Source organism: Saccopteryx bilineata, chromosome 9, assembly GCF_036850765.1.
Source record: "Saccopteryx bilineata isolate mSacBil1 chromosome 9, mSacBil1_pri_phased_curated, whole genome shotgun sequence".
In the NCBI taxonomy this organism is placed as follows: domain Eukaryota; kingdom Metazoa; phylum Chordata; class Mammalia; order Chiroptera; family Emballonuridae; genus Saccopteryx; species Saccopteryx bilineata.
The window spans coordinates 51,469,449-51,494,654 of NC_089498.1; the positions used below are offsets into that span (position 1 = coordinate 51,469,449).

Genomic DNA, 25,206 nt, shown 5'->3' on the forward strand with positions numbered 1-25,206 from the left:
ATCTTGAGCAAGTGACTTACTACCCAGAAGCCTCAATCCTCCAGCTGTGAAATGGGATAGCAGTGCCTACTTCATAAGGCTAATGTGGTAGTTACTCTAATTTTTCTTAAAGAGCTTAAAACATAATATGAAGAAACTTCCAATAAATATTTTTATTAGTTACTGAAGACCTAAGAAAGGTCCAGAATTTCTAAGACCCACATGGCCACCAAGCTCTCATATCTGACCACATATTAGTTTAGATGCTGTCACAAACATTGCTACGTATAAATATTAAAGACTCTCACTTGCCTGGCACATCGTAGGGACTCAACATATTCTGTCGAATGAATAAGCTGTGGTTTCATTGTTAAATAAAGACAAAATACCGTGTGTACACTAACTCAAAAAGTCAGACAGAGAAAGACAATTACCATATAATTTCTCTTATATGTGGAATCAGAAAACAAAATAAATGAAAAACAAAACATAAACAGACTCAGATACAGAGAATAAACCAATGGTTACTAGATGGGAAGGTGGTTGAGGTGCTAAATGAAAGACGTGAAGGGATTAAAGAGTTAGAAAATAGTCACAAGGATGTTCAGTACAGTATAGGGAATATTATCAATAATATAGTAGTAACTATGTATGGTGCCACGTGGGTCCTAGCTAGACTTTTTAGGGAGATCACTTCAAAGTTACATAATAGATTTGTAAATATTTATTATGTGGTACTCCTGACACTAATATAATGTTGAATGCCAATTATAATTGAAAAAATTTAAATACACACACACACACACAAAAACAACAACAACAACAACAACAACCCCTAAACACCACTTTTACCCATCTCAGGTCATATCTTCCAATGCTGTAAAACATTTATTGGCTTTGCACACTACTCTGATAAGACCAAGTCAGCCAGATTGAATTACTGCTGTCTTATTAAGCATGGCAATGCATTCTTTTAGCCTTATCATTGTTTTTTGGAGTCCTTCTTAAGCATCCTTCCCCTATCAATTTTGCTTGATAAAAAAGTTATTCTTTAAGATTCATCTCAAATACTCCCAACTAAACTGTAGGTATGGTAGCCTCGTTGCATTATGTGCTTTAATTATGTCTTATCTTACCTTTCACAAAACCATCTAGTTCATTTGGCCATAACCTTTCAAATGTTTGTGTCTCCTCTAGTGTCTAAGAAAATATATTCACCCAAATGTTCAGTATATACTGGTATTTACTTAATTAAAAGAATGCTTCTAAATAACACAAACTGATGGAGGATCCAGAAAAATACCAAAAGGAATATCATCATGAACACAATCAAAGACTTTGTATGTGTAGCCTGATAGAAATGCTAGAATGATTCTAGTAATTACTTGAAGGAAACTCCCTGCTTAAAGAACTAAATGGTTGGAACAGCATAAATATCAGCATCTTAAAGATTTAAAGCAGCGATTTTCAACCTTTTTTATCTTATGGCACACAAAAACTAATTACTAAAATTCTGTATCACACCTAAAAATATATATTTTTGCTGATCTGACAAAAAATAGGTATAATTTTCATTTATTCATACTAGATGGCTAATTGTTGCGCTGTTGTCATTTTTTTTATTTGACAGACTAAGGGAAAAGAGGTCAGTGCCCCTGACTAAAAAAGTTAGGTATTGTGTGCTTTAAAAATTCTTGAGGTATACCAATGTGCTTCTTGCGGGACACTGGTAAAAAATCACTGATCTAAGATTCTGGACCAGAATTAGTCTAGCTTTGGAGTGGATATCTTCCAAAATAATAATAAAATGAGAAAATGGTTCTTGACTTTTTTTGTCTGACTTATTTTGCTTAGCATGATATTCTCAAGATCCATCCGTGCTGTCGCAAATGGCAGTATTTCACATTTTTCTATGGCTGAGTAATGTTCAATTGTGTGTGTGTGTGTGTGTGTGTGTGTGCATGCTTTTTACTACATCTTCTTTATCCAGTCATCTACTAAGAAACACTTTGGTTGTTTTAATGCCTTGGCCAGTGAACATAGGGAAAAAATATCTTTGTGAGTAAATGTTTTTGAATTATTTTAAATTGATGAGTTGTGAATCATACGGTTAATCTATTTTTAATTTTTTAGGACCTCTAAATACTGTTTTCCATGGTGGCTGTACCAGGTAACATTCCCACCAGCTGTGAAATGAGGGTCCCTTTTTTCCACCACCTCTCTAACACTTGTTATTATCTGTCTTGTTGATAATATCCATTCTAACAGGTGTGAGGTGGCATCTCATTGTAGTTTTGATTTTCATCTCTTTAATAGCTAGTAAAATTGAGCATATTTTCATATATCCATTGGCCATTTGTATGTCTTCTTGGGAGACATGTCTATTTAGGTTCTCTGCCCACTTTTGTAAAAAAAAAATTCAATTTATTTATTAATTTTTAAAGAGAGAGTAATATTGATTTGTTGTTCTACTTATTTATGCATTCACTGATTTATTCTTGTATGTGCCCAGACCGAGGATCGAACCTAAGACCTTGGCATGTTGGAATGATGTTCAAACCAAGTGAACTACCTGGTCAGGCTCTTCTGTTTATTTTTTAATTGGATTGTTTATTTTGTTGTTGTTGTTGAGTTGTATGAGTTTTCGTATATTTGAGATATTAACCCTTTGTTGGAGTTGTTCTTTGAAAATATGTTCAAGCCATTTGGTTGGCTGCCTTTTTGTTTTGTTGATGGTTTCTTTTGCTGTACAGCAGCTTTTCAGTTTGATAGAATCCCATTTGTTTATTTTTGCTTCTATTTCCCTTGCATTTGGGGTAAAGTTTATGTAATCCTCTCTAAGACTAAGATCTACAAATCTAGTACCTGTTTTCCTATATGTGATTTATTTTTTCAGGTCTTAGATTTAGGTTTTTGATCCATTTTGAATTAATTTTTCTACATGGGGACAAGCATTAGTTTAGTTTCATTTTTTTTTGCATGTGGCTTTCCAGTTTTCTCTGTACTATTTATTGAAGAGATTTTCTTTTTTTCCATCAGTCTGTGTGTCTGTGTTTAATGACAGACCAATATCATGCTGTTTTGATTATTGTCCTTTTGTGATATATTTTGAAATCAGGCAGTGTGATATGTCTGGCTTTGTTTTTTTCCTCAGCCCTGCTTTGGCTATTCAGGTTCTTTTATGGTTTAATACAAATCTGATAACATTGAGGTTTGATGGAAATTGCATTAATTCTCAAGAGCCATATGACTTTACTTACATGTGGGATATAAAACTGAAAGCAATAAATGAATAAATAGGACAAACAAACAAAAACTCATAGACACAAACAATATTATCGTGGTTACTAGAGGAAATGATGTGGGCATAATAATGGATAAAGAGGGAGTTAAATATATGTTGACCGAAGATTTGACTATGTGTGGCAAATGCATAATATAATATACCAATGATGTGTCATAGAATTGTACACTTGAAACCTATATAATTCTAGTAATCAATGCCACCCTGGGAAATTTAATAAAAAAATAAAATAAGTAAATTGGATTGAAACTATTTTTTTTTAAATAATAAAATAAAAATGTACATCTTTTCTATGTGTAGACCATTGGAAATTCTTAGCAATTATTCTACAATAATTCCATTTGTAGCCATTCTTATTTTATAGTTTGTTAGTTTAGTTACATCTATTGAGAAATTGCCACATTCCACTCACTGAGCTGGGTTTTATACATGTGTTTTGTCTTTTAACCTTCACAACACCTCATGGTAGATATTATTTGGATTCTAGTTTCACAGATGAAGAACCAGAGGTTCAGGTATGCATAGCCCAAGTTCACAGAGTAAAGAAGTGGCACAGTCAGAATCTGAACCCAAATCTCCCCCAGGACAGTGGTCATGATGACACAGGCAACCTCTAGTGGTAGCTCATTTACTCTAATCATAAAAAGCACCTCCCTTAGCTAGTTGCTTCTTTCAGGGAATCACTGAATATCAGAGGTGGAAAAGATGTTAGCAAACATTTACTACAGCTCACATAATTTTAAGAGAAAGAAGGTGAACCAGAGGGAGATAAAGTTTCCTGCGTTAGATCAGTGAGTTAGTAGTAAAATTGAGATGACCAGGAATCCTTTCTTACAATACATTAACCTGGTGCAGGTTACCATGTGGCTGTGGCAGGAATAAGCAGCTTTAGAGATTAGCCTTGCAAAACCAAACCTATAAAGTGCCAGCAAATGTCACATTCACATAACAGATGTTGTTTTAGATTACAATTATTGTCACTGACTCGTTCTGCCAGGTCCTCTCTTTTTAGACATCAGAGCCCAATTTGACAACCTGTAGAATTTCAGATACACAGAAAATGTTCTTCTCTTCTTCCTGCCCCATGTACTCTGCAAATTTGAGATTATGCCTGAGATAGTGAAAATGCCTCAAAAAAGCAACTGTTCAGTAATCCAAAAACAATTTTCTAAACAGCATTATTTGCATGAGCTATATTCAAAACCTTGGATCCCAAAGATTCACATCATTGTCAGTGGAAAATAGTTTTTGCCCTCAGTGCCAAAAAAGAGGAAGAGAAAAGAATAAAATTGGTAGAACAGACAACAGTTTGGCTGGAAATGAAAAAGAATACTGAGTAAGTTGGGATGATCTCAGAACTGAAATTTTTTTAAAATTATTATTATTAAGTGAAAATGGAGAGGTAGAGGGACAGACTCCTGTGTGTGCTCCAACCAAGGTCTACCTAGCAAGCCCACTATGGGTGATGCTCTGCCCATCTGGGGCCATTGCTTCATTGCTTGGCAACTGAGCTATTTTTAGCACCTGAGGCAAGGCAATGATGCTATCCTCAGTACCCAGGGCCAACTTGCTCAAATGAGCCAAGGCTGTGAGAGGAGAGTAGAGAGATAGAAAGAGAGAGAAAAAGAAAGGGAAGAGGTGAGGAAGCAGATGGTCGCTTCTCCTGTGCACCCCGACTGGGGATCAAATGTGGGACTTCCACATGTTAGGCTGATGTTCTACTGCTGAGCCAACTGGCCAGGGCCAGAACTGATATTCAAATAGAATAATGGTTATGGATTGTGATGCAGAAGGATGGGGAAGTTGCCCTGTGTATAAATGACTGGTTGAGAAATTATTTAATGAGCACACTGAGGAAATAGGATATGCTGTTGGGAGAAGAGCTAGATAACCAAGTACAAATGTCAGACGCTGTGGGAAATGTGCCAAAGCCTGAAAATGCCAAAAACAAAAAAATATGTCTATGCTCAGAACAAGGAGATAGAAGATGAACGGTTGGTTCTACCGTAAGACTCTTTCCAGGAAGGAGTCACACTTTGTCTTCTCCCAACATATGGCAGTTTCCCTTTCAAGGGATGTAAATATTAGACTGGATATGGTATAATACTAGTGAGAGGAAACTAAAGCTCAAGGATATGAGAACATCTAAAAACACCACACTGGTACTTTAAGTCCAATTCAGCAAACTGTTATTGCGAATTTATAATACCCTGACATTTTGCTAGATGCCAGCAATGTCCAGATGAATAAGACGCAATCCCTGCCATCAAGGGCTCACAGTCTAGGGGCTAAAACAACCACAAGAAAAGTTAATTATATAACAATGTGATAAATGCAATAGTATATTGAATTTACTGTTACTTTGTAGAGCTAAGAAATATGGAAAAAGAGCAAGGAGATTATAACTGGCCAAGGCTGATGTAAATTTTAGAAAGAAACTCAATTTTCTGGTTTGTAGATAAATTACATTGGGTAGTTTGATACCAATCATGAGCAAAAATCTGGAACCAATTAATGAATAAAATATGGTAAACATAATTATAAGTTGAAGAGTCATCATGGATTTACTGAGAAAGATTAGACTAACTTACATGATTTCATTTCCTTTTTAGAAAAAGTAAATTTGACTGGAAGGCAAGAAACAAAATATAGACATGTTTATCATAGACATTATCTCATGTACTACTTTTCTGCAAGTATTCAACCAGGTCTTCAATGATATTCTTGTCAAACAAGAAATGTGTATATGATTGCTAGTATACTGAGATGAACTTGCAAATACCAATTAATTGGAAGACATCAGTGAGTAGGGAGCCTTCTAGTGGTGGGTGATAGGGTCCTTTTCCTTGATGTGACTGTGTGAAAATTTATATTCATTATTTAGATAATACATCAATAGGGGACTCCACAGGAAATAGACAACAGGGTCAAGCAGCAAAATCTGAGGAGAGTTTGATAAAGAGGCTATTGACATGTGGACATGAATAAAGGAAACTGATAAGGGATGGTGCAAAGTCTCAGAACTGGCCTGACAAATGGAGGAGAAAGATCAGACCCTGGAATTGATAATGAAGTCAGAGAAGCAAGCAGAAGGCTTCTGCCCTGGTCAGGACTCAGGATGCATTGCACTGATGCTCTGCTTGTTTGTCCCTGCTTTGCGATTCCTGCAGGTACCGACCCACCTCCATGCACTTTCTCTTCCCTGGACTCATCATCTGCACAGGGACCTGTTAAAGTGGTTTGCTCCTCTGTATATCAGCTATTTTCCTGCCTTTGATTTATTGCTTGTGAAGACCTTAGTTAGATCTTTCCTGATGTACTATTATAGTGACATGGACACTTTTGTTCCCCATCATGCTTGTGAACTTTTGGCAGGGTGTTTTTTGATGCACCGGTGAATGAGAAGAAATATGGGCCTGACACTAACACTTGAAAGAACTTGGATGAACTTGGAAATGCTAATTAATTGGTAGATATCAATGGATACGCTTCTAGAGAAGATGGGAACAGAGCAATTGTACTTAGAGGAGACTGTTGTCTGAATTTTTATGGTGCCCTATTCCATCTTCCTGGTAAATTTCTAAATATTTTCTTCTCATTGCGTCGATAAATAAATTATTCTTAGAATAAAGTATGACATAGTTGTTCCCAAACAAATATAATTTTTTAGGGTGTTTTCTTGAAACCATAGCGTCTTTCTTGGGCCAGTCTTCAAATGACTATTTTCTGATTTGAGGACATACAAGCAGTAATAAAAATTTCTCAGGAATGAACAACATAAATACTCTCAAAATGTATTGTAGGTACTTTACATAACAGATAATACCTATAGGGCTAACCAAGACTTGTTAGTAATTTAATGAGACTCCCTATAGTTTATGTATCAAACTGAAAAGAAAAAACAAACAAACAAGCATTTGGGTTTGATCAAGGAATATTCTCTTTCTTCCTTTTCCATCATTTATATTGCCAAGGTGAATCCAAGATAATAGGTTGATCCAGGTAGACTGAAATTTTAATATCATTTCTGAGTTCACTCTCTTGTCTAGAGGGATATGCAAAATAGATCATATTTATTTATAAATTACTCAGAGAAGTTCTTTCTCTCACACTCTCTCTCTCTCAAACCTCTTGCTGTGGAGGTCCCTGTTTCAAAGAACCAAAAAGTCCTCTTTTAATTTCTCAGAACGTCCTAAAGGACCCCTCTGGGGATGGAACATTGTGAGGTTGCTATACTCTTTCATAAGTTTTAAACTTATATATTTTCCAATTACTAAAAGAAAGTGACTTCACATATCAGTATATTTGAAATGAAAACCTTCTTAAGATAAAAGATGATGTTACCATCGTTTCAAAAGAGAATGATATTTGAATGGTCATAATTTTTCTATTATGTGGCTCTTTTAGAACCACTTACTGAAAAAGAAATGTTTGAGAGCTCATTGAAGCTGCTTGAGGTTACTTTACAATTCTTTCCCACAACTGAGATTGTATCGTTTTAACTGCAAACTTGACAGTGGAAGCTATTTCCTTTGTGAATTCTGGGACTACATTCTGGAGCCTGTGGGCATATCAATTCAGATTGCTGCCTTCCCTCACCCGGCAAGGCAGCCAGTCAAGTAGAACACCACGAGGTGATTAGAATTTTACTGCCCCCAATTACTGACCGCAGCTTTTTCTCAGTCTTGCTAGCTTCCTGCTTAGTAACAGGAATGTGGCAAGCACTGAATTGACAACCAATTTCTTTCTTGCTCTCATATTTAAAATAAGGTCTTAAGGATATAAAACAGCCAATTAAACATTTTACTTGGGCTTTCCATTAGAACTTTAAACTCTCAGTACCCGGGGCTTACTCGGGCCACAGGATTCTCACAATCTTTCTGGTTAAAATGGACTTAATTATATAACAACATCTGGGTCCCCATTATCCAGGGAATGTAGGAGAAAGTCGGTGTCCAGGAAAGTGGCCAAGGCATTTCACTATATAAATCTTCCTTCTTTTCTCCTCTAGGTACTATTTTTAGAAATTTAAGACATCTAGGTCAGGAATTAAAGCCATCCTTGTGTAATAGTTAATAGGACTTTAAAGACATGTGTGCCATCTTTCTTATTTTGTGAACAATGAGGTTTCTTTTTTTTAATTCATCATGTCAATTGGTTGATTCTCTTCTGAGTAAGACATTGTGCTAGACACTGGGGAGACCAGCAAGATGAATGAGCTTCACCCTCTGCCTTCAAGGAGTGGAGCAGACATGTTTATTTATATAGCATTAATCAGAATGTATTTGACCATTTTTGACTTAAAAACATCCATTTCATATGACACAGCTTAATAATAAGGATTTTAGTCATGCTTATAGTAATATCATGCCTAAGGACTAAAGATCTTAAATATAACTGTTGAAATATGGGAAGGCTTTAATGGGACATATATGATTTTAGTAATGCCTTGAAGCTTGATTAGAACCGGAAACTCATTAAACTAATCTGCTTTTGTCCTAGATAGTAAGAAGCTTGTTCAAGCAATAGAGTGCACAAAGTCAGAGTTATACTTAGAAAATATCAAGGAGTTTAGAATGACTCAAACAGATAATTCATGGGTAGGACAGAGAAAGACAAATAGAGATGCAACAGTGAACTATGGTGTGATAGTGCATATTTATTAGGCTAGAAGGAAGCATCAAAGATGTTGGAGAAGAAAGAAGAAAATTCACAGCTATGTACCTACTATTCCACCATTCTTTTTTTGTTTTGTTTTTTAGGTGAGAAGAAGGGAGATAGGCAGATTCCCTCATGAGCCCCGACAGGGATCCACCCGGCAAACCCATCTGGGGATGATGCTGGGTCCCAAACTATTTTTAGCACCTGAGGCTGATGTGCTGAGACCAACTGAGTTATCTTCAGGGCCCGGGGCTGATGCTTGGACCAATTGAGCCACTGGCTGTGGGAGGGGAAGAGGGAAAGAAGGGGGAGAGAAGCAGATAGTCACTTCTCCTGTGTGTCCTGACTGGGAATTGAACCAGGAACGTCCATATGTCAAGCTGCTCCTCTATCCACTGAGCTGCTGGCCAAGGCCTCCACTATTTCTGAGATCAACACTTGTGCTCCCCAAGATGGGCTGACCTTCTCAGGCACAGAAAATTAATAAACAAATTTGACAGTATCTTAATACGGCTATTTTGAAGTAAATGTGAACATTAACAAAAAGAATCCAAAGTAAAAGGGAAACTGAAAAATGCTTTGTTTGAGAGATAATGAAACAGATAAGAAATAGGGCAGAGGTCACAGGCCTAGAGTATCCAGACAGGTGGCATAAAGAAGGGGTCAGCAAACCATGATCCAAATTTACCCCTCTGCCTATTTTTGTAAATAAAGTTTTATGAGAACATAGTTAGCCCTGTCATTCTCATAGTATCTGTGACTGTGTTCATGCTGCACTATAATTAGAGTCAAGCAGTTGTAACACAGACAGTATGACTTGAAGCCTAACATATTTTTCTATTTAGGTCTTTGTTTAGCATGTGTTTGCTGCCACTTACCTTAAATTTCAGCTCTTCATTGATTTTCTGTTGCCAAATCTTCCCAGCTTTCAGGAGAACCTAGATGTTGGGACATTTTTGTGATATTGGCCAGTGGTTAAAGCCTGATAATGTAATAAAAAAAGTTCAATTTCAGGAGTCAAAAGCAACATTTGTATTGTCTGAGTTTGGTCCATGACCGTGCATTTGTGGCTCCAGATTTGAGACAGAGAACAGAACATCATTATGAGAAGGGGAGCACAAAATGGTAGGGGGAGGTAAGTTACACAGCAGGGAGACTAGTGGAACAGTAAACGGCCTGTGGGACTTGTGAACGAGAGTGGAGTAGCAGTCGAGAAGATGAAAAGACCATGTTTATTCTCACCTGTCAAGTTTGCTTTAGCGCAGTTTTCAAGGCATTGGTAAAATGATTCAGACATACTGACAGTTTTTACTACTATGTTTATTGGACTAATTTCCCCTCTTTTAGCCTTTATATGGTACTTTATTATGTAAGAAGAGAATGGGATTAATTGTGCACCTGGGATTTAGAGTTCTAATTTAATTTAAAAAAAGGTAAATTAAAGAATTACATGGACAAAACATATTTCTTGATCTTTAGACACATGTGAAGAGAAGAAAATATTGAGGAGGAAAACTGGAGTCAATATTATCTTCAATGAGATATTAATTTTAAATAAGCATCCACTGAATTTTACATCTTGACAAATGTACACACAAAAACTTGTTTACATTTTTAATGGTAGCTAATCACCCAAGGCCTTGTTTAACTTGTTTCCTCCCAAATCCTCAGGGCCCAGCACAATGCAGTCCCATCACAGGCATCTGTTAAGTTTGTTGCATGAATGGATACATGAATCAATGGTCAAATGGAGCCTCACATACATGCTGTAATGCATATCTCATATCTTCCATTTATGACTTCTGGTTTTGCTCCCATGACCTTCTGGCCTCTCTTATGTCTCTCTGTCTTCCTTTTCCAAAACCAAATTCTTTTTAAAACACAACTGAATTATCTTTATTATTATTATTATTATTATTATTAGCCAAATCTTCTACTAGTTTTTATCTTCAACTTATGCATCAGCTTGGGCTTTTTCTCAACTTTCTCAAGTCTTCCTCAGTTTGGGGCCACTGCTTCTTATAAACTGAATTATCATTTTATTAACAGCAACAATAATCATGAGCGTAACAATAAAGTAAGGGGAAAAACATTAAACAACAATAATAGCCAAAGGACTTAAATGAACCCTTAGGTAGAAGGTTTGGAGAATCAAAACAGCCTGTGTCTTGAGAAAAACTAAACTAAGTTACTTAAGTTTCAAGGGTTGCTCCTGAAAATGCTCTCAGGCTGCCTAGGACAGTTATTGATTCATTACACACACCCAATAAGTATTAATTCCCTTTTCCCATTCAATGTAGACTAAGTCAGGGTTAAATAGACATTTCATACATTCAGGCCTTTCAGACATGAGACCTATATTAATTTCTATGTTTCTTTCAAATATTATTTCAAGTTCAAATAAAAATGTTAATATTTGGTTTCAAAGAGAATAATCTGTATATTATTGCTAATGTCTTATTGGGAAACTGGTCTCTTAAACCTATGATTTAAAATGGCCCATGCATTCTTAAGTATAATGTTATTATATTCAACACTACATTACTCTTGACTATGTCTGTAGTTGTAGAAAAGAGACCTATGGTACACACAGATTTGTATAATCCATAGTATTTAGATCTGAAAGTAACCAATAGAGTCCATTTAATTCATTCTCTTTATATTTTTCTGATGAGAAAACTTTGGCTGCATGATGGAAATGGACTGGACTGTATAGAAAACTTCATGGAAAAGTATGTATGTATATACATATTTAAAGAAATGCCTATAACAATAAAAAGTGCCATCTGCTCCTCCATAGTGGTGGTGGTCTGATCACTGTGATGCCCATGGGACGTGTGGCTCACCTCTGGGGTAGGAGTAGCCCTGGGCCCAGAATCTTAGTAGCTGCTGCTCCAACACTCTTTGTACCATAGTCACCTCCACAGTCTCCTTGGAACGTTTCCAGAAACTTCACATGGTCTTCTGCACCCTCCATGAAGGTCTAGGATAGTGCCCAAGCAGCTCCTGGGAACTGGAGGGACAGAAGAATTGATCAGAGATATTGATGAAGAGCAATAAGAAGCAAATGAAATGCTGGGAGAGATGGAAGAAACTACATCATGCACCTCTATCCTTCTGTAATCCTGTAAAGCCTATGCTTGGAAACTACTGGAAGGACCTTGCCAAACTCCACCAGAAAGTGAAAAGTCTACCTAGAGGCCAAGAAGACATGAAATATGGACATACACTATAGAAAAAGAGCATATGAATTGGCTACAGTCTCAAAGGCATTGCTTTTGCGTGGCATTGATGGCCTGAACCCGGGCCACCCAGAGTATTGAGTGTTCTCATCAGATTGCCACAGAGATGGCCTGAGATTGGCTCAGAAATCATAGAAGATCTAAGGGTGCAATGTGACCAGTAGAATGTACCAAGAATAGACTGGTAAACACAAGTGAAAACTTGAGTAAAAGTTGTTAGATTCTCCTGTCAATGTCCAGAAAAGTAACCACCAACAAGCTGCTATTTTCATTTCATCTTACTGGAGTAGGCCATCCTGGGAGACCTTATTATCACAGATACTTTCCCAAGCATTGAAGTCCCTACAGGGAAGGGATTGTGGACTAGAACTTTGACCTTGTGAATAGAGGGTGTTAAACATGTGGAATAAACATATCACTTCTGCAATAGCTGGTGGTTGGAGGATGCACTGTGTAGGCAGACTGTGGACACAGGGAGGAAACATTAAATACAATTTAAATGTGAAGGAACAGCAACAAGACCAATGTGATATACCAAGGTAATAAATGCTGTTTAGGATTTCTTTAAAATTTTTAATGCCATCCAAAATTCTAAAGTTGATTTAGTATTGTAACTATAACAAACTCTACATGATGCAGATGGCCACATGGAATTTAGAGAAAAAGAACAATTAATAATGTTGATTAGATTGTTTCAAATTAAATTTGTTTTACTTACATCATGCTGAAAATGATGTAGCTGTTAATTGGTCTTAAGAATTGGTAATTGACCTGACCAGGCGGTGATGCAGTAGGTAGAGCATTAGACTAGGACACAGAGGACCCAGGTTTGACACCCTGAGGTTGCCAGACTGAGCATGGACTCATCTGGTTTGAGCAAGGCTCACCAGCTTGAGTCCAAGATCTCTGGATTGACCAACGGGTCACTCAGTCTACTGTAGCCCCCCAATCAAGGCACATATGAGAATGCAATCAATGAACAACTAAGGTGCTGCAACAAAGAATTGATGCTTCTCATCTCTATTTCATTCTGTCTGTCCCTATCTGTCCTTCTCTCTGTCTCTGTCACAAAAAAAATAAAAATAAATTGGTAATTGAATAATGAGAAAGCAGGTAAGATTAAGAAAAATAAATAAATATACCCAAAGGTAAAATTGTATCTAGTCAAGAGGAATTAATAGAAGATCTAATGCAAGTTGATTTTTTATTAAAAAATATGACAGTAGTTTTTTTTTTGTTTTCTTAAAGAGGAGAGACAATTAATGCTTTATTTAAAATAGTAGCCATGCTAAACTCACCTTTTAATATCAGTCTTCACAAAAAGTAGGGGTAAATACATCATCATAAATCAAGGTGAAATAAAGGCTTTGGCACAATAGCTTATAAGGGAAGGCCAGTAAAGAAATACTTTCCTGGACCCAAATCAATGAATATCAAATAGAATGTATATTATAGTATTTCTAACCTTAGTACATGAAACTGACTATTAATTTGAAAAGTATTTGACATATAGGATATGTCAGAAAATATAAAAGTAGTAGTAGTTTTCAAAAATGTGTATAAAACATAAATCTAGAAACTGTCATTTTTTATTTAATGTTTATAAATAGATACACAGTTCCTACTCCCTTGGCTATTTAAGGTAAATTATCGTTTAATTGCTGTTTTCTATTCAGACATATTTTTAGGTGGTGTTTCAGATTCTAATAAAATGTTAGACTCAATTTTCTCAATTTTTATTTGCAAAATAATTCAATTTTCATTAGTGAAGAGGACAGAACAAAGGAGAAAATGTGAATGTTTATTGTGATAGTTCCAAGCAGCACCATGTTACTAATTTCTATCTTTAACAAAGGATAATACTCCTTCATTCAGCAGTAATAATTGAGCATCAACTCTGTGTGATGTGTTGTTCTAGTGCTTCCATAGACCAGTATGCATAACCAGTAACCCTCGAATCATGAAGCTCACATTCCCGTTGCCAGGTATATTTATCTTTGTATTCTAAGTGAAACATCTATAATTACAGATTTTAAAATGTCATGTTGGACTTAGGTAAATTTAAAAGAGTAAGTAATACTTTATGTTGGATATGCGATGTAGCTTAGAACATACTCATATTTGTTTCACTCTTCAACATCTGAAGATTTTGTTAATCAGAGAAGAAAATTGAGGTTTTGAAAGGTAGATTGACATCCCTGAGCCTCACTGACAGTAAATAGCAATGATGAGGCTGTTCCCCTCTCATTCCAGGACTATGCTGATTTCTCTCCCCTACTGTGCCCTCCACAGCATTCTGGTGAAAGGCCACTTACAGCCATGGGAGTGGGCAGACCACTAAACAAGTCTTGATTGTAGCAAAGGGGAAAAAATGAATATTTGCTAGCAAAAAAAGACCAGGTTGAGCAATACTAGGAAAGCATATAGGAGAATCTCATATTTAGCAGTGATATCAAGCAATAGAGTATCATTTCATGGTATTTGGAAGCACTTAAGAGCCTGAATGCCCAAGAATTGAATGGATCACTGATCTGGGAATAAGTTTGAACAATGGGAAAGTGTGAAGGGTGAGTGCATCGGCATGATGGAGTAACCTGCCATGGAGAAGCAAAGGCCTTTCATGGAAGCTGGTGGATTGCCTAAAGCAGGCTTGGGCTCTGACAGATGACTTGTCAGCTGTTTTCTCTGCGAAATCTTAGTGTCTCCCTACTTTATTACAAGAAGCAAGGAGCTTTGTGGGATTCTCTTTTACAAGGCAGTCCCCTCCTCCCTGGAAGTTTATGCATCTTGCAGCTTACAAAAACACTTTGCCTTTTTTTCCGTTTTGACATGTAAGTGTACAATACTTCATCTATGATGAAATGGAATTGTGAAGATGAATAGGGAAAGAATAGGGCACATATCTTCTTGGACAGGCCATTAAGCCTCCCTTACAAACTTTGTTATAGCAATAGTTGTTAAAAGAGGGGGAGGGAGTGGGAGAATTAGTATTGGACCGACACTGTATGCTAAGCTCTATATATGCCCTATACCTTCTAGTTTTTGTAAAACACCCTTTGTGGGAGAGGTATTATTGTAGTATCTCTTTTATAGATGAGAATGTAACTAGTAATATGTAACTAGAACTCTTAATCACAGTACTGTACCCTCTTTATATGTCATTGCATATTTTCTCTCACTGTCTCATAAAAAAATTTTACTTTTCCTACATAATCATTGTAATGATATCTTTTTAAATCCTATTACACTTTTACCACTTTTTTTGAAGTACACTTGACATTCAAAAATTTGCACATATTTAATGTGTATAATTTGATAAATTTGGACATACACCCTTTAGACCAGGGGTAGTCAACCTTTTCACACCTACCGCTCACTTTTGTATCTCTGTTAGTAGTAAAATTTTCTAACCGCCCACTGGTTCTACAGTAATGATGATTTCTAAAGTAGGGAAGTAACTTTACTTTATAAAATTTATAAAGCAGAGTTACAGCAAGTTAAAGCATACCAAGTACTTTATGTGGATTTTCACTAAGTTTGGCAGAATAAATCTTTATAAAACAACTTACTATAGTTAAATCTATCTTTTTATTTATACTTTGCTTGCTCCACTACCGCCCACCATAAAAGCTGGAACTCCCACAGGTGGGTGGTAGGGACCAGGTTGACTACCACTGCTTAGACCAACCCTAAAATCAAGATAATAGACATATCTATCACTATCAAAAATTTCCTGTGTCCCTTTGTTTTTGTGGCTGTGGTAAGAACACTTAACACGAGATCTACTTTTTTACCAATTTTTAAATGCATAGTAGAGTATTCTTAACTATAACACTGTGTTATATAACAGATCTCTAGAACTTACTTATCTTGCATAAACTAAAACTTTATACCAATTGAACAACTCCCCAATATGCCTTAAATAAAGGACAAGTCTTTTGACTGCTTCATGGATACACAGAAACACATCTATTCCAACTTTATATTTCCCATAGTGTTAAATACACAGTAGACAACAAATCAATATTTATTGTATAGAATTGGTTAAATCAGTTTGGAGATGGGGATAACTTCGCATTGCTTGCTTTTCATGCTTCAATATAGTTTTGTTTCCCTCTAAGGCTGACCAGGCACCTGCTTCATAAACTGTCAGGGACATCTGCTAGCTGCTTCTACGCCCTGGTGTAATTAAGCCTTGGCAGGAAGTTTTGGATTGCTTTGCCTCTATTGGGTATCAATCCTCTTAAGAAAATTTTATTACTTACAAACTGTGTGAGAACGGGTTAACCTATGAGAAGGAATACGACTTGGAAGGTATATATAACTCCTTTGCATTTGGTGGTCCAGTTAATTGCCTCTACCAAACACATGACCAAAGTGTGCAGCATGCCTTTCTATTTGCATGTTTTAAATTTAAAAATGTTAATCCAGGTCACTAAAGACCCTCACTTTAGGGCAATGAATTTATAATTAAGTAGAGCCCAATTTATGTAAATAAATCTTTACAAAGAATGAAAATATTAGTTTTTAATAATAATGTATGTGTATACACACACTCACATAAATGTATACACACACACATTAACCTCATAAAGGTCTTAGGAGCTCACTTCTTGGGAACAAATAACATTAACAAATAACATATTAACTACCTAATTAGTCTATTTCAGAAAATGTTCACATATAACTTTGTTAAGAATTCATCTCAGGCCCTGGCCGGTTGGCTCAGTGGTAGAGCATCGGCCTGGCGTGTAGAAGTCCCGGGTTTGATTCCCGGCCAGGGCACACAGGAGAAGCGCCCATTTGCTTCTCCACCCCTCCCCCGCCTCCTTCCTCTCTGTCTCTCTCTTCCCCTCCAGCAGCGGAGGCTCCATTGGAGCAAAGATGGCCCGGGCGCTGGGGATGGCTCCTTGGCCTCTGCCCCAGGCACTAGAGTGGCTCTGGTTGCGCGGCAGAGCGATGCCCGGGAGGGGCAGAGCATCACCCCCTGGTGGACAGAGCATCGCCCCCTGGTGGGCGTGCCGGGTGGATCCCGTTTGGGCCCATGCGGGAGTCTGTCTGACTGTCTCTCCCGGTTTCTAGCTTCAGAAAAATAAAAAAAAAAAAAAAAAAAAAAAAAAGAATTCATCTCTGGCTCTTAAATACTTGAAACAAAAAAATGTAACTCTACTCAGAATGTGTTTGGAGTTTCTGTGGTTCACAATGCAAATGCTTCTCCAGATCTCAAGTTGATCAGTTACCAGATACTGAAAGTTCTCTCTGGTCTTTCTAGGTGTTGGTTATAAATATGAGATATTCATGTAATCATAGTTGACTGCTACTATTAATAAATGAAGACTCAGGCAATAACATATAATTGAAATATTACATATACATGTTGATAGCTTAATTTAATTTGTATCTATATGCATGCCCATGTGTTTTTTTCTTTTTTAAGGAAAACCATAGCTGTGTCAGGTCAGGCCTCATGTTGGCATACCGAGTCCCACTTAGGAAGTCAAAGCAGAAAAGCAAAGAGAGCCTGGGACCTGAGTGTTGGGTGTATAGTACCCATCATCATATAAACTAGACAGAGTAAGTCTTTAGATGATAATACTTTTGGAGTACTGAATAAATTTAATTGATTTTACCAATATTATTTACTTTAAATATACCTTCTGCTCTAACACCAACACATAGATAAATGCTTGCCAAATACACAGTGTTGTTTTCTAAACACACATATAAAAATTATGTTTTGATGAAATAAAGAGTAAAAAGTCATGTCGCTAAAAAAAAGTATTTTGTAAAACATATTGAATTCTCTAGAAAACAAATTCAATCTATTGGAACACAGGCACTACTACATTTTACCATGATGATAAAACAAAAGAAAAAATGATAACCCTCAATAAGTCCACGAAGCTCCTTCCTTTTGATGATGTAATGGTAGTTTATATTACTATTCTTTCAACTCTTGACTCAGCAATTTGTCCTACTGACTTCAACGTTTCTTGGCAGCACTGTGTGGTAGAAAGAACATAGAATTGCGAACCATCCAGACCTGCATTCAAATCTAGTCTTACTGCTAATAAGCTACTTTCTAGTTAACATGTCTGAATTTCAGGTTCTTTATCCTTTAAATGAAAAACAAAAACGCTTTAATGTTATCAGGAAGAAAAAAGAAAGAAAGCATATTGAAGCCCCTAGATTAATGTCTAGGTTAAAGTAGAAGCTTGAAACTGGCAGTCATTACTGGTTGGGTTGGAAACAGCAGAAAGCAGAGGAAGAGAATGGTTTTGATAAAATGAGAGAAAATCTGATAAAAATCTGGCCAGAAGTGAGCCATGTATGAGTATTAAACCAATCCACCGAAGAAGCCCATTCATGGTTGAAATCACTAGCAAGCATTTTTTTTTTTTTTGGCTTCCTACACCAATTCCATGGATTTCATTTTCCCCCTCACCCATCAAAGAATCACAAGCATCAAGTTGCAGGCAAAACATAGAAACTACTAAAGAATAATAAATGTCCTCATTTAAATTTGTATAAGGAACAGTACTGTATTGCTGATGGAGAAAAAAAGAGCGAGTCAGTCATTTCAGAAGTTAATGCACCTTTTCTGATCACCATTTTCTGGAAGGAAAAAGCTATTTCACTAAATGTTCTCAGTGGTTAGAAAACTATAGATCACAAGCAGTTTTATTCCTTGTAAATCTTTTATACTAATGAAGTTCGTTTTATGAGGTTGGTTTTATTTGATTATTAAATTTTCCTTCACTGAGCTTAATTTGTGATGGGAAAAAGAACTCATCTGTTTTCTTTCCTTTTTTTTTTTACTGACTAGACCTCTCTTTTTATTATAAGGACTTAAGTCTGATTTTGAAGTCAAAGAGTTTTATTTAACCTCTGAGTTTAATGTTACATATTTCATTCATCTCCGAGCCAATCACATAAATGTGCATATTCTACTTTCTGAACCCCATCATTAAATCTCAGAAAAGTCAAGGCTGGTCAAAGAAGGAGAGAACTTTGGTCTCCTTTATTATACTTTTTGTTGGCTTTGAAGCATTCAAAACCATTGCTTCGCTCCTTATCAGATAGGTGTGGAAGTTGCCCAGATCACAGACATCCTCATCAAGGTGAAAAGACTTTAGAACTTTGCATCCTTTTACTCTGTGTAAATGCAAAATATATTTATCAAGGCACTTAATATTTTATATTATTACCCATCAAAATATTAGAAGTTATTTTTCTTCTCAAAAGGAGTCTAAGATAGCAACAGTCCCATATTATTTTCATGTTGCAAATCAAACAGCTTGGGAGAAAAGTCTTGCCATGTTTTTGAAAGGACAGAACCAACTATGATCATTATGGATCAGTTTAACAGTTCATCTTAATGAACTGTTGATGTTTCAATTTGATGGCAGTTACAAATGAGAGCAAAGAGGTATCAAAACTGTGTATTATATGTACCACATTCAAGACTTTAATATTTGGGTTCAAAAATTACTCAAAAAAACTTTATGGTTAAAACAGTGATTTTTTTTCAAGTGTGTGCTCTTTTTCTTTCTTTCTTTTTTTTTTTACTTACCATGAGGTCATTTTCTATTTCATAAGTACTCTAACAATTTTCCTAAAAAATTTTAGCTGTTTTTGTCTTTAGTACATTTATGTAACATTATAGTTTTTGTGTCTCAGTTGTACTGGTATCCAATGTATATATTTTATAAGGTATTATATAGAAAGTTAGATATTTGTATTAACCACTAGAAATAAGGGATATTATTGAACTATGACTAAGTACTCTTAGTCTGACCCAACTAAGGTACCATTTTGGCCATATTCTCCAACTTTTCAGACAGGTAATTCAATAAGAGGAAATAAGCCATCTAAGGAATTTGTTTTATATGAATAAATCAGTAAAAAAATAATAGCATCATACGGCAGGGAAATGTTATATCATGCAAAATTAATTCAGTGCTTTTCCTTAGGGAATTTGGATTTATAGTTAATTGAGCTGAAGTACCTGGCTGCCTTGGGATAAGTTAATTTGTATTCATAGTAATTTTAGATACTTTATGAGAAAGGAAAACAGCCTAGTCATTATTTTTTTATTCAGACTAAGAATATTATTGAAGAAGTGACTTGTATGAAAAACAGAGATTTTGATTAAAACCCAGTATTACCTAGAGGACAGGAAGCAGTGAAAATAAAGATTGTTGGGATGTTTTCAAGCACAGATTAAAAATATGGCAGACATTTGAATTCTGTTCCTTTTAATGGACAGAGGGAAATATAATTCAAGGTAGAATTCCCCAAATAATAACATCAATGTGGTTAACTGATCATTCTGTTTTTACAACTTCAAGTATAAGTGACAATTTTAAAAAGAATTCACAAAGAAATTTTTTTCAATAAGGTGATGATGATCTATTATTTCTTAATGGTTTACATTCAATTAATTCAAGATTAAGTGCCAAGTATAAGCACTGGTAATGATTTATATAAACATGGAAAAGTTTAAAATAGAAATAATTAATGAAATTTCATTTTTTTGTGTGTTGACTGGGAAAGAGAAATTTCCTAATCCATTTGCTTCCTTTGGAAAATAAATGGAGTAATTTCTAAGTTTAAGCAATTGATATCATGGCTCATATCTTTATGCTAAAAGAGAAAATGTAGGCATTAGAAACAAAAATTTTAGAACTGCAAGGGTTCATGTAGGTCTATATCTCTCTGGTATCCGTCATGATGATTTTGGCTGGAATTAACAGAAAACCCTGCCTCAGACTCTCTCACATCGGCTTAAATGAAGACATTTATTATCTACATGAGGATTTCTGAGGTAGTCTGAAACCTGGGTGTCGTATGACAATATCCTGGAAGTTCTCCGATTTGGATTTGGTCTCCACAAACAGCTGGTTTCCTGCCGACTGGCAGCAGGGTGACTGCAGTGGTCTGGCCCCCAGTGTTCAGAGAAAACCCTGAGACCATTTCTTTATTTTGCTGCTTCCCAGCAGATATTCCCATTCCTTGCTTGGGCCACATGACAGAGATGTGGAATCACAATGATTGCTATCAAGGAATCCTGACCATTTTTGGAGCTGGAAATTAGTGTCTATTTCTCCTGAGTCATGTGGTATAAGATGGTCAACTGAATAAAACTGAGATTCTTTTTGAAAGAAAGAAAAGAAGTATAGATATTGTGTAGACAATCACCAGTCATTTTGCAGATAAGGAAATAATGGCCCAGAAGAGATGTGTCCAAGTTATAAACTTGAAGTTATTTATCCTGGCATTATTGTCCACATTATTTATATACTTCTTTTCCCTAGTACTTTGAAATACACACACACACACACACACACGTCATTCTGGTTATACTTGCACTTGCAGATGAAGAAAATTTTTACTTGAGTGTCTGAAGTTGAATGAAAACCAAAATAAGAAGCCAGTTTGATTTTATACTTCCTTAGAGAAAATATGACTGATTTTCCTATGAACCCACCACAGACAGCTTCTTCTAATAACTTTTTTTTAAATGTTTATTTTATTGATTTTAGAGGGAGAGGAATGAAGAGAGAGAGAGAGAGAGAAAGAGGGAGAAAGAGAAAGACAGGAACATCAATCAATTCTTGTATGTGCCCTGATTGAGTATGGAATTGGCAATTTCTTTGCTTCAAGACAATGCTTCAACCAACCGAGCTATCCGGCCAGGGCCAAATAACTTTTTATAGAGAAGTTTTTATTTATTTGTATGATTACTTGATTTACAAGTTGACCCTGCCTATTTATTAAATACTAGTAGTGACAGTGTCTACTTTTTTTTTTTTTTTTTTTAGTGAGAGGAGGGGAGGTAGAGACAGATTCCTGCATGCAGCCGGCCAGGAGCCACCTAGCAAGTCCACTAGGGGGCGATGCTTTGCCCATCTGAGGCCAGTGCTTCATTGCAACTGGAAGTGGAGGCCATGGAGCCATCCTCAGCATTTGGGGGCAACTCGTTCTAATCAAGCCACGGCTGCAGGAGGGGAGAAGAAGAGAAAGAGAGAGGAAAGCACAAGGGACAGGGGTGGAGAAGCAGATGGGTGCCTCTCCTGTGTGCCCTAATGGGAATCGAACCCAGGACTTCCGCACACAGGCTTATGTTCTACTGAGCCAACCAGCCAGGGTGATAGTGTCTACTTTTTGCACCCTGTTCTTATTTTATAATCTGACACTCAACAAAAAATGAATGCATAAATCCTGAGGTTTTTCAATCCCATGATCATAAAATATGTTCAAGCATTATTGTGTAATCCACTATGAATAGACTGCACCCAGGTAACATGGAGATATGGTCCCATGTCCTGAGGTCATGGGGAGATAAGCTATATAAAAGATATAAAAAGAACAGTATGAAATAATCATGTCATATGCCAGATGAACACTAGAGATAGATTCAAACTTAAGGACTGTACAAGGAAGAGACCTATGATGTTCGGAGACTACATTAAGACGAGGGAGACTATGATGTTCAGAGACTACTTTAAGAGGAGGGAGAATTTGGGCTGGGAATTGAAGGAAAGGTGAACTTCAGACAGGTAGAAAGGAGGGAATCCAATCCAGGAAGATGAACCATGAAAGAAAGGTTAGATTTCATTTAGGGGCAATGGATAGATCAGTTAAGGAAAAGCATTTTGTTATTGGGGATAGAGAAATGATGCTGATGGAATTGGGAAAGTAAGGGGGGCCATAAAGCATTCTCAGCCCAGGCCAAGACATTGGACTCTTTGGGAAGCTATAGAGATTTTGACATAAAGGAATCAATATTTTAAAAGATTTATTTAAAAACCATGAATAAAATGGGACATGAAAGAGAAGAAGTAATGAAGAGGTAAAGTAGCCCAAATATAAATAAATATTCAAATAATAAAATAAAAGAAATGGTCATGAAGGAAAAGATGCGGCAAATTTTGAAAAATTAGAAGAGGTCAAGTAAGTGATTGGATATGGAAGCTAAGATAGCCCAAAGCAAACTTCTAGGTGTGGGCCTTGAAAAATGATGGAATCATGAAATAAAATATCAAAGTCCAGAAGAGAGTTCTTTTAATCAGAATTAAATTAGTTTTGTGTCGCATGGTCTGGGTCTGTAGAATTAGTGGGACACTTAAGAATGTTCATCAGGAAAGCGAAGATGTACAATGTATTTCAAAATTAGTGGAGCTGATGCTATAGATGAGAAAGAATGTCATATGCAGGTAAAAGTCAAAATCACTTAAGAGTTGGAGTTTTGCAGCACTTTACAAAATGCCTGACAGATATGCATCTCAATACATATTTACTGAGTTAAAACTAAAGTGTATTAACCAGGATACTTTTGGTTTGCAGAGATAGAAACCCATCAGAGATTGACTTAAAGAATGACTTTATGGACACATGTAACAGAATAATCCAGTTCAGGGCTGGCTTTAGGCACTACTGAACCAATGTGCTTACATGGTGAGGGATTTCTGTCTTTCATCTCTGCTTTGTTCTGCATTAGCTTTTCTTCTCAGGCGGCCTCTCTGATTATAAGGCACGTTCTACCAGGAGAAGTTTAGCTTTTCCTGAAAAAAAACAAAACAGAGTTCCTCTTTTCCACTAAGTACCAGAAGTCACTCTGCTGAGAAAAACTGACAACATTCCACCATCTCTGATAAAGTTTAATTTATAAATTAGGTACAGTAAGAGACTAACTAACAATAATATCTAATAATAACATTGAACAGTTATAACAATATACTATAATCTCCTATAATAAGAGTTATATGAATGGCTTTGGGGCCGTTATTAAATAAAATATGGTTTATTTGAACACAAGCACTATGAAGCCTTGACAGTTGTCCTGATAACTAAGATCGCTAAGTGACTCACAGACAGGTCACATATACAGTGTGGGTACACTAAAGGGATGAGTCACATCCCAGGGGGGGGTCAAAGAAGGACAAGGTGAGATTTCATTCTGTTATTCAGACACTGCTCAACTTTTAACTTGTAAATTGTTTAGTTCTGGAAATTTTCATTGAACATTTTTAGACTGTAGTTTACTGCAGGTAACTGAAACCACTGAAAGCCGAACCGTGGCTATGGAGGAACTGCTGTGTAGCATGACACTCAGAAGTCCAGAGACTGCAGTGAAATAGCTGCTAAAATATTCTTACATTTCTTTTTACCAGAGTCAAAGCATGTGCCTGAAGAAAAGACTTCTGAAGTAAATGATTTACTGTATGGTTTAGGGTTTTAAAAGAGGTTTTGAAAAGAAAGCTAGGGGAGAGGGCAAATGTCAGTACCTAATGACTTACAGCTTTCTTTCCTATCTTATCTATATCTATCTATATCTATCTATATCTATATATATATCGATGTATATATATATCGATATAGATAGATATAGATATATATTTTAAGGCCCACCTCGTCATTGCTTAGCTCCAGCCCAGCAGCATGCTGGCCTCCTGATCTGTTGTTACTAGCCTCCACTCTCTGCCCTGTATTTTGCCTCCTCCCTGGGAGTCGGTAACATATTTTACTGCAAGGGACAGGGCAGCACTCTTGCTTACAGACTAATGTGGCCACAGTCAGAAAGTGCTGTGTTTGCTCATCTGAGCTCTCAGGACCATTCTTGGCATATAGTAAGTGCTCAGCAAACATATGCTTTTGTTAATACTATTATGGTTACTAATATGATTATTATTTCAATAAAATTAGTTTACTTGGCAAATGCCAGGACTCTGCATTAATCTGCAGGAACTCAACTGTTTTGTGATCTCATTCTTCTTGCATCCCAATAGAGAGTTAGTCATTTTTGTGTTAGTTATTCCTTGACCTGAACCTCATATTTAATAGCTGTTTTACTTTTGAATATTTTCTTTGCTTCTGCTTTTAGTAATTTTAATAATTTTTGGTTTGGCTCCACATTTTATAATATTTAGGGCTATAATTCCTTGCCACGCCATCCTCACCAGTGCTTTTACGTTTGACTTACTTTTTTGAGATATATTTATTCTATTCAAACTGTTA

General features: G+C 36.2%; 1 protein-coding gene and 1 pseudogene across 2 annotated transcripts in view; both read left to right on the forward strand.

The window, feature by feature from the left end:
- LOC136313146 (vesicle transport through interaction with t-SNAREs homolog 1B pseudogene) overlaps positions 1-12,523 on the forward strand; it is a 62,381-nt pseudogene extending 49,858 nt beyond the window's left edge.
- Positions 1-25,206, forward strand: part of PRKG1 (protein kinase cGMP-dependent 1) — a 1,486,994-nt gene that overhangs the window by 304,167 nt on the left and 1,157,621 nt on the right. The window lies entirely within an intron of this gene.